This window comes from Felis catus, chromosome B4 (assembly GCF_018350175.1).
Source record: "Felis catus isolate Fca126 chromosome B4, F.catus_Fca126_mat1.0, whole genome shotgun sequence".
NCBI classification, from domain to species: domain Eukaryota; kingdom Metazoa; phylum Chordata; class Mammalia; order Carnivora; family Felidae; genus Felis; species Felis catus.
Window position 1 is genome coordinate 33,231,324 of NC_058374.1, and position 6,198 is coordinate 33,237,521.

Sequence of the window (6,198 nt, forward strand, 5' to 3'; positions counted from 1 at the left end):
ATATATAGAGTAATAGAAGATGACGAACATTTAAGAAGTAACTCAATAGAAGCAATGAAGAACAAATTGGATATCTCACAAAACCAAATAGGTAAATATGGATGGCTATTCATCTATGCAATATTCACAAGTATTTATTGTGTGCCAGGTGGGTGTTGGAAAAGACTGAGTATGGAGTTTAGAGTCTACAGGGTGGTGAGCTGGACCCAGACTCTTAGGAGAAAATATAGTGATGGAAATTTTAAGAGAATAAACACAAATTTGGTTCCATTTTCATGTTGCTAAATATAAGTGAAAATACACTTAAAGATGGAATATCCAGTGGAATGAAAATAGAAAAAAAAATTTCCAAATCAGAGAGCTCTGGAGTCAGACTATCCGGTTCCATTTCCTGACTCCACCACTTACAGAACTCCCTACCTTGAGTAGTCTCTGAATATATATGTGTGTATACACACAAACACACACACACACATATGTGTGTATATATACATATATATATGTGTGTGTGTATATACATATAATGTCTATTTATCTTGAGAGAGAGAGAGAGAGAGAGAGAGAGAGAGCACGTATCCCAAGCAGGCTCCATACCACCAGTGCAGAGCCCAACGAGGGACTTGAATTCATGAACCAAGAGATCATGACCTGAGCCAAAGTCCGATGCTTAACCAATTGAGCCTCCCAGGCACCCCTTGAATTTTTTTTTACATCACTTTTTTCCTCTTTGGAATGGGTATAACAATGGTACCAACTTACCTGCTGTAAGTATTAAATCTGTTAATGTAGCTTGAAATTTGGAGACTGTATCTATTTTATGGAAACCTTTAATAAATTTTGACTATTACTATTACAGTTATAATTAGGGGAAGGACAAATTAACTGGGCAATGATATTTGGCACACAGGTGCTTAATAAATATCTTGAATGATCTAATGAATTAATATGGAAAAAATACAAAAAAATAAAGACATTTTAAAAAAGAAAACATGATGGGGCGCCTGGGTGGCGCAGTCGGTTAAGCGTCCGACTTCCGCCAGGTCACGATCTTGCAGTCCGTGAGTTCGAGCCCCGCGTCAGGCTCTGGGCTGATGGCTCAGAGCCTGGAGCCTGTTTCCGATTCTGTGTCTCCCTCTCTCTCTGCCCCTCCCCCGTTCATGCTCTGTCTCTCTCTGTCCCAAAAATAAATAAACGTTGAAAAAAAATTTAAAAAAAAAGAAAAAAAAGAAAACATGAGAAGACTGAAATAAGAATACAATTATTAAAACAAATGTAAGTAAAATATATTACTCTTGAAAAACAAGGACTTTAATAGAAAAAAGTTCATTTTTATTCTATCTTTAAGGCATCACTCTTCAACAAAAATGAAAGAGTAATGTTGAAAACAGGGTATATCAAGCTAATGAAAACCAACAGAAAGCAGATAAGCAATATCAACATCAGACAAAGAAGAATTCAAAATAGACACATATTAAATGGGAGAAAAGAATGTTATCTTGAGATAGAATATATGGTTTAGAATAAAGATGAGCAAAAATGTATCACTATGAACCTGAAGTATTATACCATATTAAAAGAAATAACCCATATAAACATAAGGAGAAACTATAAGATCTCAAAGTAAGAAGGTATAACATATTTGTCTTATACTTTACCAATTAAGTAGCCAAAAATAATTATTAAGTAATCATTCTCATGGTTTAAAAAAAACAATTCTCCCTTTTTATAAACATAAAAATTTCACACTCTCCTTAAGTGTTCTCTAAAATTTCAAAATAAATTGCAGAATTAGCAGGATAAAATTAATGGTAAGTATAAATTTTTGAAATTATAGACACTGTGCAATTTTATATAGCAAGCAGGAGTTTGTGGCTAGAAGTTGAAAAGCCCCTGTTATACAGCATCTGAATAATATGGTTAATTAAATTAATTGGGGGGTTATTTTTTTATTTTTTATTTTTTTTAAAATTTACATCCAAGTTAGTTAGCATATAGTGAAACAATGATTTCAAGAGTAGATTCCTTAATGCCCCTTACCCATTTAGCCCATCCTCCTCCCACAATCCCTCCAACAACCCTCTGTTTATTCTCCATATTTATGAGCCTCTCATGTTTTGTCCCCCTCCCTGTTTTTATATTATTTTTGCCTCCTTTCCCTTATGTTCATCTGTTCTGTGTCTTAAAGTCCTCATATGAGTGAAGTCATATGATATTTGTCTTTCTCTGACTGACTAGTTTAACTTAGCATAATATCCTCTAGTTCCATCCACGTAGTTGCAAATGGCAAGATTTCATTCTTTTTGATTGCTGAGTAATACTCCATTGTTTTGTGTGTGTGTGTGTGTGTGTGTGTGTGTGTGTGTGTGTATACACACACCACATCTTCTTTATCCATTCATCCATCGATGGACATTTGGGCTCTTTCCATACTTTGGCTATTGTTGACAGTGCTGCTATAAACATTGGGATGCATGTGTCCCTTCAAAACAGCAAACCTGTATCCCTTGTATAAATACTTAATAGTGCAGTTGCTGGGTCGTAGGGTAGTTCCATTTTTAATTTTTTGAGGAACCTCCATACTGTTTTCCAGAGTGGCTGCACCAGTTTGCATTCCCACTAGCAATGCAAAAGAAACCCTCTTTCTCCACATCCTCGCCAACATCTGTTGTTGCCTGAGTTGTTAATGTTAGCTATTCTGACAGGTGTGAAGTGGTATCTCACTGTGGTTTTGATCTGTATTTCCCTGATGATGAGTGATGTTGAGCATTTTTTTTAAAATTTTTTTTTTCAACGTTTATTTATTTTTGGGACAGAGAGAGACAGAGCATGAACGGGGGAGGGGCAGAGAGAGAGGGAGACACAGAATTGGAAACAGGCTCCAGGCTCTGAGCCATCAGCCCAGAGCCTGACGCGGGGCTCGAACTCCCGGACCGTGAGATCGTGACCTGGCGGAAGTCGGACGCTTAACCGACTGCGCCACCCAGGCGCCCCGAGCATTTTTTAATAAACATGAAGGTTATATATTTCACAAAGAAAACACATTTTATTTTTTTATTTTTTATTTTTTAGAGAAAGAGAGAGAACACATGAGTAGGGAAAGGGGCAGAAGGGGAGAGAGAGAAATCTTAAGCAAGCTCCACACTCAGCATGGAGCCCAACATGGGGCGCAATCCCACAACTCTGGGATCATGGTCTGATCTGAAATCAAGAGTCAGGTGTTCAACTGACTGAGCCACCCAGGAGCCCCCAAAACAATGTTATTTTTAAGTATTTATGAGGTGTTTATAAAAATTGGTAATAAGGAAAGCATGAATACATTCCCCAAAGTGTTGTTTGAAACATACAAAACTACTGTTTTCACAAGCCACAAAGCAATCTCACACAGACTAACCTAGTCAGAATTGCAGTCTGTTTAACAGACTGTAGAGTGCAACATAGCTATACAAACACAGCTAAAAGCTAAAACACAGTTTCCTTGGAAAATAATTTTTAAACACCCTTTAAATGCATATTGACAGGTTCAATGAGAAAACAAAAACCAACATTTCATGTCATTTAAAAATTCACAGCAATGAAAACAGTATATACTATAATCTTTAGCATTTGTTATCAGTCTCTCTTGTCTGTGTGATTCTAGATCTCCATTTTGTTTATACCAGCAAAATTCTACCTTTTTTTTTTTCTCTTGAGTTAAAGTTTTTGATAATAATTTGAATAAAGGGCCTTACTGCTAAGGATCAACTCCAGAACCAAGAGAGAACAATTTGCTAAAAAGGAATAAAACAATAAAAACAAGATATTTAATCAATTAAAAAGGAGACTGGGTCACCTGGATGACTCAGTGGTTGTGTGTCTGATTCTTGATTTCAGCTCAGCTCATGATTTGCGGTTCATTGGCTCGAGCCCCGAGTCAGGCTCTATGCTGACATTGTGGAGCCTGCTAGGGCTTCTCCCTCCCTCTCTCTCTGTCCCTACCCCACTTGCATTCTCTGTTTCTCTCTCAAAACAAATAAATAAATATTAAAAAATTTTTTTGACATTACAGCAACCTTTATTACTTTCAATCTATAGGATCTCCTTGCCTAAAACAAACAAACAAACAAACAAACAAACAAACAAAAAACCTCCTTTTTTTAAGAAGACTGTAATAAAATTGACAATTCAACTCCAGAGTGAGAAAACCTAACAAAAAAGCCAAATGAAATTCATGTTCAGACATTAGGAATTAGACTACATAAACATCATTAATGAAAAACAAATATTAATTTGAATTTTGGTCTAACATATTTGTGTGTGTGTGTGTATGTGTGTGTGTATGGTATGTATGAAATATGAATCACTAAAAGTGAAGCAATAAGAGTTAAAAGGAAACCCCCCAAACAAGACAAACCATAACAAAGTAAAGTACTTCTTAGAATAGAAACTATAAAGAATGAGACAAGTCACAAAAGAATTTATTCCCAAAACTTTGGTTTTAAAAATGAGCTCTACCAGGAATTCAAGGAACAGATAAATTTTATATTAGGATAATATTGAAAGCTTTTCAATTTCCTGAGGCTTGATACTTCTAAACATTGCTACAAAAGCATAGAAAAGAACAGTATAAACTATACTCCCATATGAATATAGATAAAACATCTCTAAAAAATCATTAGCATGTTCAACCAGATAGTGTGCTTGAAGAATGTAGCACATAATGTAATTCAAGACACTGGTTGGACAGTGGACTGATAGGACAGACAGAGCACTGATATATAAGACATTGAAAATGTTCTTATTCCTAGCCTGGGTGGAAATTTCTTGAGAGTGTTTTTAGAAGTTATGTTTTATAACTTATGCATATGCTGCTTATGTTTGTTTACATGTATCAAATATTGCCTTAATTAAAAATAACAGAAGACAAAAGAAAAGAAGATTATGCATAATAATTTTTACTTAGTCAAAGAATGTAAGTCTTATTAGATACTGGCAAATACAGTAATGTGATTCCTCATATTAGTAGAAAAATTCATGGCCATCATGACCAATTAACAAACAAACAAACATTAGTTATAATTCAGCATCCATTTTTTAAAAAATATAACACACTAGTCATTTAATGATGATTATACTGACCATTTCCATTGGTTAGCAAGAGGCTTTTCTGAAAACTAAAGTTTCCCATGGTTTCCACTGTATCATTTTTTTTGCCAGATCGAGTTCATTTTCAGCCTGAAGAATCAGGTGGCCACCCTGAAGCTGGTCTTCTAATTTCTTAACAATTGTTTCCATTTTGGGGCGCCTGGGTGGCTCAGTCGTTTAAGCGTCTGACTTCAGCTCAGGTCACGATCTCGCGGTCCGTGAGTTCCAGCCCGCATCGGGCTCTGGGCTGATGGCTCAGAGCCTGGAGCCTGCTTTGAATTCTGTGTCTCACTCTCTCTCTGCCCCTCCCCCATTCATGCTCTGTCTCTCTCTGTCTCAAAAATAAGTAAACGTTAAAAAAAAACAAGAAAACACACAAAAAAACCAATTGTTTCCATTTTAACTATACTAGGCTTCTCATTTGTAATCTGTTATGTATACTTTCTATATGCTACATTTTTAGGAATTTGCTCAAGAACCTCAAGAACCTTTGTGTATAATATTCTTAGCCTCTTGTGTGGACTCATAAAAAGCCAGTCCTATAAGGCTGGTGGTTTTCTTCAGGAAACTTGCCATGACAACCATTTAGAATCCATTCCCATAAAATTTTTTAAAAACCAAATCGATGGTAAACTAGGTATAGTTAAGATGTTTTATCTGAACCAAGAGCAGATGTCATGCTGAATGAAGGTACACTAAAAGGATGTTCTGTTAATGACAAGAACTACCAATGCCTGCTCTTGCCTCTACAACCAACAGTGTTCTGGAAGTCCTAACAAGTATAAAAAGAAAATAAAAAGAAATAAGAATCCATTCACTTTGGAATGAATTTGCCATTAGTTACTATTTTTTGATACTGTAGAAAACATGATAATCAATTACAAAATCATCTGAACTAATAAAAATTTGAATAGGTAATCATTTATTTAGTAAAGATACCAAGACATAATAGCTTTCCTATATACATTAGAAAATACATTTGAAAAATAAACATATCCACAATAGCAAATAATCTATAAATTATTCAAGAATAAATTTAATAAAAGACATATAAGACATGTAATTATGAAACTCTAC

At 35.2% G+C, this 6,198-nt stretch overlaps 1 pseudogene; it reads right to left on the reverse strand.

Moving 5' to 3' along the window:
- Positions 1-5,105: 5,105 nt before the first annotated feature.
- Positions 5,106-5,697, reverse strand: LOC109501898 (annotated as a pseudogene).
- Between the last annotated feature and the right edge of the window lie 501 nt (positions 5,698-6,198).